Source organism: Nicotiana tabacum, chromosome 15, assembly GCF_000715075.1.
Source record: "Nicotiana tabacum cultivar K326 chromosome 15, ASM71507v2, whole genome shotgun sequence".
NCBI lineage: Eukaryota > Viridiplantae > Streptophyta > Magnoliopsida > Solanales > Solanaceae > Nicotiana > Nicotiana tabacum.
Window position 1 is genome coordinate 41,064,610 of NC_134094.1, and position 11,501 is coordinate 41,076,110.

The window sequence follows — 11,501 nt, forward strand, 5'->3', positions numbered from 1 at the left end:
ATTTATCGTTCTTATCATGTTTACGGTTTTCTGTTGATAATTGAGTTTTTATTTCAAAGTTGAGATTGATATTATGGAACCAAATGTTGAAGTAAGGTTTGTACTTGTTATTCTATCTCCCTGCTGTTATTTATGCATTGCATTATGGTAAGGGAGAGTGATAATGCACGAAGGGTGATGCTGTGCCATATTGTGAGTGTTAATGCACGAAGGGTGATGCCGTGCCATATTGTAAATGTTAATGCACGAAGAGTGATGCCGTGCCATATTGTGAGTGTTAATGCACGAAGGGTGATGTCGTGCCATGATATGAGAGTTAATGCATGAAGGGTGATGCCGTGTCATTTCTATTAATTTTATGGTGAGATTGAGAGTAAAAGCACGAAGGGTGATGCCGTGCATTTTTCCTTACTGTATTCACTATTCCTATTGATTCATGGTATATTGACTGCTCCGGTGATCATTCTGTTGTAGTTCTTTATCTCGTATTCCCCTTAGCATGTCCCCCTCCCGACATTTCCTGTTTAGTTCTTCATTTCTGTTATTTGTATATACACTGTTAAATTGTACAAGTTGATTTGTAGGTGCCTTGCCTTAGCCTCGTCACTACTTCGTCGAGGTTAGGCTCGACACTTACCAGTACATGGGGTCGGTTGTACTGATACTGCACTCTGCACTTTCTGTGTAGATTTTGATACCGGCTCGGGTTGATCGAGATTTTGCTATTGGTCTGCTGTCTGGAGACTCAAGGTAGATCTGTCGGCGTTCACAGACCTTGAAGTCCCCATCTATCTTTTCTGTTCTACTGTTTCTTTCATTCATACAGTTGTATTTCTTTCAGACTATTACTTGTAGTAAATTCTAGAATACTCGTGAATTGTGACTCCTGATCCGGGTAGTAGTAATTAATACAGTTTTATGATATTCCACACTATTTATATTTTATCTTATTTAATTATTGTTAATTACTGAATGGGAATAAGGAATTGGTTTAATAATTCTCTAACGTTGGCTTGCCTAGCAAGTGAAATGTTAGGTGCTATCACGGTCCCGCCGGTAGAAAATTTCGGGTCGTGACACACCTGCTCTGGAGTACGGGCGACGGGGGTATGAGTACCTCCCCCATCCTGAGAAGTGGCTTGTGCGGTTTGAACCGAACCACCTGAGCAAGGTCAGTGCAAACAATCAATATCTGAGCCAGATCCTCCTAAAGGCCTGGAATCACAATGGGCATAGCTGGTGCCTGAGCTGGTCCCACCGGCTCAACTACATCTGGAACCTTCTCCTGAGCTTGAGCAACTGGTGGATCTGCAGGTGCTGCTCTAGCTGCTGCACGAGCTATACCTCTGCCCCTACCGCGGCCCCCACCGTGACCTCGGCCTCTCGTGGCCCTAGCTGGTGATACTGGTGGCTGGACGTCCTGTCCGGTAGCACATGTCCTCACCATCCGTGAGAGAATAGAATACAAAAGTTTAGTTAGTGGAATCAACAAATCCGCATGGCAAGAATACAAGAAAGTAAAGTTTTCCTAAGGGTTCAGCAACCTCTCGAAGATAAGTACAGACGTCTCCGTACCGATACGCAAGACTCTACTAAACCTGCTCATGACTCGTGAGACCTATGTAACCTAGGCTCTGATACCAACTTGTCATGACCCAAAATCCTAACCTATCGTGATGGCACCTATCGTGGTACTAGGCAAGCCGACATTTAAAAATATTTCCAACACTTTTGACAGAAAGCAAATTAAGGCAATTTAAATAATAAAAGTTTTCATAAACAGATAAAAACCCAAAACTCAACGCGAAAGTTCCCAACTATCGGAGTGTCACAGAGTACATGAGCATCTATACATCACAAGTCTAGAAAATACTGTCTATGATAGTCTGAAACTAAATACAATAAGCAGAAGATAGAGAAGGAGAGACAAGGTCTGCGAAACGCCGGGCAACTACCTTGGAATCTCCAAAAGATCAATTGTGCGATGGAATCAACACCCACCGTGTCCGAAAATACCTAGATCTGCATACGAAGTGCAGGGTGTAGCGTGAGTACAACCAACTCGGTAAGTAACAATACTAAATAAAGAACTGAAAGTAGTGACGAGCTTCACAGTTATAGTTCAATTACAGTAATTTCAACTTAGGAAGGTAGGCGTGCTTTCAAATTCGATAATTAAGACCAAAACAATTAATTCATGTCAAGTTCAATTGAAGCAGAAGATAATAACTCTCAGAAATTTCAAGACAGTGATATATGACAGCTGAAATGCAACAATAATGAGGTCACATACATCCTCACAGAGCAGCAGTCACTCAGTCCTCCCATTCACTCCAACCTAACAATCACTCATTCCTCACAGTCACTCATTCCTCTCAGTCGCTCATCACTCGGCACTCGCACTCAGTAGGTACCTGCACTCACTGGGGGTGTGTACAGACTCCAGAGGGGCTCCTTCATCCCAAGCGCCATAACAAGCCAATCATGGCATATATCAATGAAAAATGCTGCGGCTTGCAGCCCAATCTCATAAATATCCTCACAATCAGGCCCTCGGCCTCACTCAGTCATCAACCTCTCTAGTCTCTCGGGCTCTCAGAAATCGTGAAAATCAACCCACACAAATGATATAATGTATCAACAAGGAACAATAAAGACTGAGATATGATATGAAAATAAATCAGTGACTGAGTACAAACAATAATTTAGCAGATAATTCAACATGTACGCGACCTCTGTGGGACTTTGCAGTGTCAACACATGGCCTAAACATGATTTCCAACATGATTTGCAGTTCAATTTCTATAATACATGGAAAATGTACGGATAACAACAGATTATTCAACTACACAGTTCCATGGAATTGACCAAGTCACAATTCCTACAGTGCACGCCCATAAGCCATCACCTAGCATGTGCGTCATCTCAAAACCAAACACATGATACATAATACGGGGTTTCGTACCCTCAGAATCAAATTTAAAACTATTACTTACCTCAATCCGAGCAAATCTCATCTCGTAAAATGGCCTCTGAATGCCTCGAATCTATTCATAAACAATTCAATATAATCAACATGGGCTAAAGGAATCAATTAGAGAAGAAAAATACTAAGTTATAAATCAAAAGTCAAAAATCAACTCAAAAGCCAGCCCCCGGGCTCACATCTCGAAATCCGCTAAAATTCACAAAACCCGAAAGCTCATTCAATCACGATTCCAACCATACCAAATTTGCAAAAATCTGACACCAAATCGTCACCCAAATCCCCAAATCAAACTCTCTAGGCTTACACCTTAAATACACACCAACTAGGTGGGAAAATCAATGGGGAAATAAGATTATTGATCAAAAATGAGCACAAGGGACTTACCTTAAGAAAGCCCTTAAAAATTCTCTCAAGAATCGCCAAAACCCGAGCTTAAAATATTTGAAATGAAGCCAAATCGCGAACCCTTGTTTTTAAACATTCTGCCCAGCCTTTCCGCTTCTGCAGACACTTAACCACTTCTGCGGCGTCACAGAAGCGACCAATCTTCCACTTCTGCGGTGAACCACTAGAGTTGGGCCTCCGCTTCTGCGCCCATCTGGCCTCACCTGCGGCCACGCAGGTGCGGAAAACTCCTCGCACCTGTGACCTCCTTCACACTCCCCTCCAAATTCGCATCTGCGCAACTCAACCTATATCTGTGAGCTCGCACCTGCGATCAAAGCTCCGCAGGTGCGGTAACACCAGCAGACTCCAGCTTCAGCAACCTCTCAAATTCAACTTTTGATCCGTTAACCATCCGGAATCAGCCCGAGGCCCCCGAGACCTCAACCAAACATACCAACAAGTCCCAAAACATCATACGAACTTAGTCGAGCCCTCAAATCACATCACACACCATCAAAAACACGAATCGCACCCCAATTCAAGCCTATTGAAACTAAGAAATTTCAACTTCTACAAACGACGCCTAAACATATCAAATCACGTCCGATAGACCCCAAATTTTGCACACAAGTCACAGATGACACCACAGACCTACTCCAACTCCCGGAATCGGAATCTGACCCCGATATCAAAAAGTCCACTCCCGAAATCGGAATCCAACCCCGATATCAAAAAATCCACTCCCGGTCCAACTTTTCAAAAATCCAATTTTCGCCCTTTCAAGTCTAATTCAACTACGGACCTCCAATTCATAATCCGGACATGCTCCTAAGTCCAAAATCACCCAACGGAGCTAACGAAACCATCAAAACTCCATTCCGGAGTCATTTACACATAGGTCAACATCCGGACAACCATTTAAACTTAAGTTTTCAACCTTGATACTAAGTGTCTCATTTCATTCTGAAATCCCTCCGGACCCGAACCGACTACCCCAGCAAGTCACATAACAACTATAAAATACAAAAATGAGCAGTAAACTGGGGAACATGGCTACAACTCTCAAAACAACCGGCCGGGTCGTTACAATGAGTTCCGAGGTTTATGTGTTTGGAAGTTTGCAGGTTCGAGAGTTTAGCGGTTCAGAAGTTTATAAAATTTGTGAGTTCAGAAGGTTGTTGGTTTGAAAGTTTATGGCTTCATATTTATTGTATCTAAATTATTTATGAATATTCTTGAAAAGTTATTTTCCTTACTTTGCGTACCAAACATCGAAAAATGAGTAAGAATACTACTTGTTTTCCAAGAAAATATTTTCTTGTATAACATTTTCCACGGAAAACATTTTCCGTTATACCAAACACACCCTAAATCTGAAGAGACGTTTATGTTAAACATTGTTTAACTTTGAGTATTATAATTTATTGGTACGTTGATGAATAGAACACAATACCTAGGCAAGGCATTCAATTTTTCGATTTGATTGTGTATTATTTGAATTCATTTTTTGGTATTCAGGTTAAAACAAATAAAATTTAATTCTAACCAACACATGTTTAATTTGATTGGAGTGTTTTGATTTGATTTTTAGAATTCACCATATTTTACTTTTAATTAGCTGGGAAATTGATTAAATCACAATATGAACATACCACATCCAAGTAGTTTAAAATTAAATTAGATCATAAACTTATCGTGATTTTGACATAATTCAACGATACATTGCTAAGTAGTTTTCTGCAAATAATGGACTAATAATATTGTTCAACAATAAAATCTTTTCTAAAGTTGGTAGTAGTTGACAATACATTCCTTCCCGCGGTGCATGCATAATTTGATCTCACATTATAAAGATGGTCCTTCATCAAATTTGATATTTTCATTAGGAGAATAAGGCTCTTTTCTAATATAAGGACAAAAGACTTTAGAAATTTTAATTCTACAAGAAGGAAAAAGTTTAAAGAATCCAAAACTTTCTCTGCAACTTTTTAGGTATGAAGTGGGAGTATATCATATATGAAAAGGAAGTCCAAACATTTGGCAATATTTGGTGGTTTTGCGCACTTTCGGTGCATGTACAAACCCGCTGAGATACACACAAGAAAGTTAAAAATCAAAAGAGAAATACTAAAAGAATCTCTAAAAATTAACCTTTGCAATCATCGTCAAATTAAAACCAGTGTTTTAAAAAGCTTTTTTGGGACTCGCCTCGGGGCTCGCTCAGGGGCGGGACACTATCAAAACGCCTTGAGACTTATGTGTGAGGCTTAGTTCTGTGAGACTTACGCCCTGAAGCGCCCGACTATGCGCCCTAAACATGCCTAATGCTCAACGTCCGGAGCTCGCCCAACAGTTTCTATGCAGATCATGTATCGAATTCACTAATTAACACTTTTTACTCTCAAAATTCTTTAACACCTGAATAATTAAAGTTCTTTCATCTATATGAATGAAGATTTTGAATAACTCAAATAATGAAGCATAATATTGCATATTTACTAATTGATATCATTATGAGGTGTATATCATTTGAATAATTTTTCTGAAAATAGGTAGCCAAAATTTATATCTTTACTTGCTAGATCTTCATGTCTTAGTTCAATGCCTCTCAAAATTATTATACATCTACTATTTTGCTATTTAAATATAATTTTATATTTACTCATGTAGGAGTAATAATTTTAAATTATAGTATTGATAAAATATATAGTGTATTTATTATTAGGGAGGTAAAATATACAGTTTGATAATATTTTTTTAGAAATTATAATTTGTTATTGTTTGAAATTTAAGATGTTATAGTTGATATATTAGTAACTTTAACATTATTGTATTATTTATATTTGTAAAACCTGCTAGATATTTTATTTTCTATGAGTCTTTCTATTTTTTTTTCCAATTTTTTTGAACTTTGAATGTACTTTATATATTTTTTGTGTTAATAATGCTATATTATTAATTTATAAATTAAAAAATTTAAAGATCCTTGGGGCTTACGCCTCGCCTTATATCAAGTAAAACGCTCCACCTCATGCCCCCGCCTTTTAAAACACCGATTGAAATAAACGAGGGTTCAAGATTGAATAGATCCTGCAATAATTGTTCATTACATGACTAATTGTGTACAAATAAAATCGACAAACTGCAGTAAATCGATAAGTTTGAATCAAATTGGAAAAAAAAAAATACTCGACTAGTGACTTGGTTTAATTTGATTTGTTATTGGAAAAATAAGTTACCTCGACGATAAATAATTTGATATCAACAAAAAAAAGTCAAATTGAACTCAAATCAACCACACATTACATTTTTCGAAATAGTTATACATAAATGTTTTAGATATATACATATTTATTAATTTTGTTCTCCAAATTCTGACCGATGAGCTTATTTTTATTTGTGGACTAATTTCGGGGGTTTTGCAACTTCCATCTTTCCATCGACTGCTAATTCTTCCTACTATATAGAAGAGCGCAGAAGCAGCTCACCGTCGATATCCCTGCTTAGACACAGGGGTATTTAAGTATTTTCGCATAGCTTTTGTGTTCCCTGCGCTTACACGTGTGCTGAATTTTGGTGAGTAAGCGGGCTATGAGATATTTGTCGATGTTTTCTATGAAATTTCATCGGATTTTACTTAGCTCCATCATCTCTTCTCCTCTATATCGTCTATCGAGTTTTCTCCGTGAGCCTTTGCTGGATTTCTCAATAACAATACGTCTGGTGAGAATTTTTCTGTCGTTCTTCTTTACTCGCTGGTATTTGGTTAAAATTGGTAGGTGTTTAAATTAGGGATTTCTGTTTTCACATTTTATTTCTCTCTTCTATTTTTTGGGTTCCATCTCATTAGGTTTTTTCTTTTTGAGATACTCATCTCACAGACTGAAACACTTATGAAATCTTTGGTTTTCTGCCTTTGTCAGTGTAATTTCCTTACCAAAGAACTCAGCTTTACTGATCTTTAATAACAACTTATTTTGCATATCCATATGTGCAATTTCTTGATATTTTTTTACTATAAATGCTATGTATAGAAGAATGATTATCATCAGCTTCTGAATAATCAAAATTTTGATGAACGCCAACTTCATCATTTGAGATATCAAGTTGATTAGTTATAATATCTTGAGGATTTTATTCATTTGTTGAAGGTATAAAAAAATGGACTCAGATGTATAATCAGTCAATATGCTGCTTTTGTCGTATATTTTATAAACAAGAAAAATCATTCACAGTTAAAACCCTGGCTTTATCATTTCCACCTTTGTGCTATTGCTTTCGATGTTTTTGAATTGGAATTCTATTGAAAAATTCAAAGTTTTCCACGGCCAAAAAATGGAATATCAAGATTTTGTTTGTGTATTTTTGATAGGTTGTATCATTGTGAAGAAATGGTGTTTATAACAACATAAAGCCACCTGTAGCTTAAGCCCCAAAGTTAACTCCTTCTCACTGTAAGATCTTCTTTGCCACCTCATTTGTATTCTTTATGATTATTTTTGGTTGAAAATTGTTTTGACATCTGTTGATTTTGCTTTCTTAAACAAAATTTAGTTTTCTTAATGGATATTATGAGTAGTAGGGCTGTGTTCATGTTGATTTTTGTTTTACCTAAACTCGTGGTGCTGCAATTGTAGTATTTACTATCGGCAGCCCCTTATGTGATATTTAATGTACAACTGCCTGATATCCTGAAAAAAATGAATCCTCCGGACCTAAAAGTTTCTTTGTTACCACAAAGATATTAACTAAGATATCTACTTAAAAGAGTTTCAAGGCATGTTATGTCCAGTGAATTGCCTTTATCTCATATTTGCTAAGAAAGTAAATTATTTTGTTAAATTCTGTTACGATCAAGGTCTGTCAGCTGTGATTTCCTTATCCTACTGGAGTTGTCTTATTTATAGAGGTATTATTGAAGATAGCGAAGTATACTAGCAAAATATTACATGTCGAGATGACATATAGTACGTCCAAATTACTGATGATATTTTTTTTTCTTCTGTTTGTACTATATTTATAGACCAAAGATGTTGATATTTTTTTATGTTTACTGGCAAAAATATTAAACTTTACTATTAGTGCTAAAATTACTTGCATTACCAAACTTGAGTGAGAAGGCCAGCTAAAAGAAAGAGAACAAGTAATATGCTTCTATTTTCTAGCAGGAACCATTTACAAAGTATGATATGTTAAGTTATTTTTTTGCATTAACTATATTGCTTAATGTTTTCTAATTTTTTAACGCTTTGTTATCAGAATAGACCAACTTTTTTGTGCTGATGGGCCATAATGCTGCAATATGTCTCGAAGAAGGGCAAACTAAATGAGATTTTCATATTTTCTAGGTTTACTAAAATATTATGTGTTCTTTTCTCTGGTAGAAATTACCATTTGAAGTTAAAACTTATCTTTCACTCTATGAGTAAAAAATTATGCCTGCTGCACTCTTTTTGACATTCAAAATATGACTTTGCATTTTACTAAAATATGTGCTTAGGAGATAACTATCTATGGTTGGTTTAGATGTTTCTGTACTTATTCGCTTCTTTATCTACTGCCTTCCTCTACTATAAATATGTTGTAAATGATGTCTTCTCATATGACTATGTGTACTACATTTTCTGTATGAAATTAGTATATCTGATATACTGTTGTGTTTTAAATTATTTATTTGACAATAAAATGATATGCCATCAACTGGATTTTACAAAAAAAGTAATTGAGTAAATCTTCATTAATAGGGAAGTATGTCCTTAATCCTTTGTCATATTTTCGAAAGTTCGTTACTTCTCTGAAGTTGCTATATTCTGTTGTTCTGATATGACGTATATCTTGACAAGTTATTTTTGTTTCCACAAAGGAATAGAGATTATAGAACACGTGAAGCAGGGAGTTCCAGCACTCTGAAATGTAGTGATTAAAAAATCCAGATCCAACTTTCACTAGGAATTCCTAACTGTTGGAAAAAATTTCAAGTGTATTTTACGTATATTTGCTGCCTTATATTTGTAATGTGGGATGGTTTGTTCTTGCAATTTTACGATTATTAATATGCAGGTTATATTGATAAAATGGAAGAAAGACTTAGCATCGGTGAAATTACACCACTAACTACAGAATGGACTTGCAAAGTCCAGGTTGTAGACAAATTTCGACCGCGATACAACAGAGATTAGCAAGTTCGTTTTCAGACAATAATTGTCCAGGATGAAAGCGTAAGTCAAGTTACAACTATAACTATAACATAAGATCTTCTCATTTATACTCTTCCAATAATTAGTGCATTATCGTTCTTAATAACATTGTAGGAGGAAAAAATTTGTGTGATACTTTATGGTGACGATATTAGAAGATGTGATAACTTGTTCGAACTTTTTGAGACATATCTGATTTCAACTGCCAAGGTTAGAAATCCGCAGCCTTATTCACTACATATAAGCCAATTTGAGTGGATCGTTGACAGATTTACTATTGTGGAGTCTATCCAAAATAATAATGAAAAGGAGGCACCGTTACCTCCTCCGTCGAGACTGAGTACCATGACGTTCCTCGATGTTGAACAATAGCATTGCGGTGTTGAATTTGGTATGTTTCAAATTAGTCTATGCCTTATAACAACTTAATTGCTTGGAACTCATGGTGAATGCAAAAATATTGGTTTTACCTAAATTTGTTTTTTGTTTATAACAACAGATCTATTAGCCGTGGTGGCAAACTGTGGGGCAATGCAATACACCTTTGATCAGACTAAGAGATTTCAAGAGGCCATAGTTATGGACAACATGTGAAGTCATTTAATCTTCTATTACATAACAAAATCTCTAGCTGACACTTCCAAATGTACAGGAAGAAACCTATTTTCTTCACTATATAGGAAGACTTGGCAAGCAATGAAGGAACTGAGTTACTGAGACAAGTAAGGCAACTACAAGAATACCCTGTTATTCTCGCGAAATGTCACGACCCAAAATCCCACAACAAGGCATCGTGATGGAACTTAGTCTCTAAGACTAAGTAAGCTAATTATAATTACAATTCAAACCATTTTTTTAATAGATAATCGAAACCAACAACGAAAATAATTACAAATAACCTCTCAAGACTAGAAATACTGAGTCATGAACTCTAACTGAATATATGAAATGATATCAAGGATCGAATACTCAATACTGTTTGAATAATGATTAACAGTACAATAAAATGGAAAGACTTTAAGGGACTGAGGTGACAAGCAACTCTACCTTGAATCCTTGCGATCGCACTCTAACTCTGTCCGAGTTCGATATCTTCAATACCTGGCTCTGCACAAAATTGTGCAGAAGTGTAGCATGGGTACACCACAGTCGGTACCCAGTAAGTATCAAGACTAACCTCGGTGGAGTAGTGACGAGGTATAGTCAATACACTCACTAGTCTAATAACCTGTGCAATATAGTATATAAAAATAATAGAAAATAAATAGCAATGATAGCAACAATAATCAACTAGTGATGTAAACAGCAAGGCAACAAGAACTCCATAAATATTTCTCAAATAGGTAATGAACACAAGTACAACCAATAATCAAGTCCTTCAAAATATATATCTTTCATCTATAAGTTTTTTTGAATAGAAATCTATAGAATATAATCCTTTCCAATAAATATATTTCGAATATACCCCTTTTCAATTAAATATCCTTCAAATATAATTCTTTCAAATAAATATCTTTCGAATATAATTATTTCAAATAATATTTTGAATATAATCCTTTCAAATAAAAGTCACCTTGATGGGTCTCAACCCACTTTCATATTTTCACGGTACCTCGTGCCAATATCTCTATCACAACCGGACGGATAACTCACGTGCCAATATCATCATCATTTACTCACGACACCTCGTGCCCACATTTCATATCATAACTGCACGGACAATTCACGTGCCAATAGCATTTTTATTATATAACCACGGCACCTCGTGCCCATATTTCATATCATAACTGTACGGACAATTCACGTGCCAATAGTGAATTCATCATATTTCTCTGGCACCTCGTGCCCATATCATAATCCGCCCGGCAATATCTACAGGCTCATAATTTCAACATATATCTGACTATTATCAAATTTATTGAATTTAT

The 11,501-nt window shown here is 36.0% G+C and overlaps 1 long non-coding RNA gene across 1 annotated transcript; it reads left to right on the top strand.

Annotated features, from left to right (window-relative positions):
* The first annotated feature begins 6,961 nt into the window (after positions 1 to 6,961).
* LOC107768644 (uncharacterized) lies at positions 6,962 to 10,313 on the top strand. The gene is made up of 5 exons (XR_001644184.2): positions 6,962 to 7,099; positions 7,749 to 7,830; positions 9,437 to 9,594; positions 9,688 to 9,964; positions 10,073 to 10,313. It is a non-coding gene; the product is annotated as an uncharacterized LOC107768644 (long non-coding RNA).
* Positions 10,314 to 11,501: the final 1,188 nt, after the last annotated feature.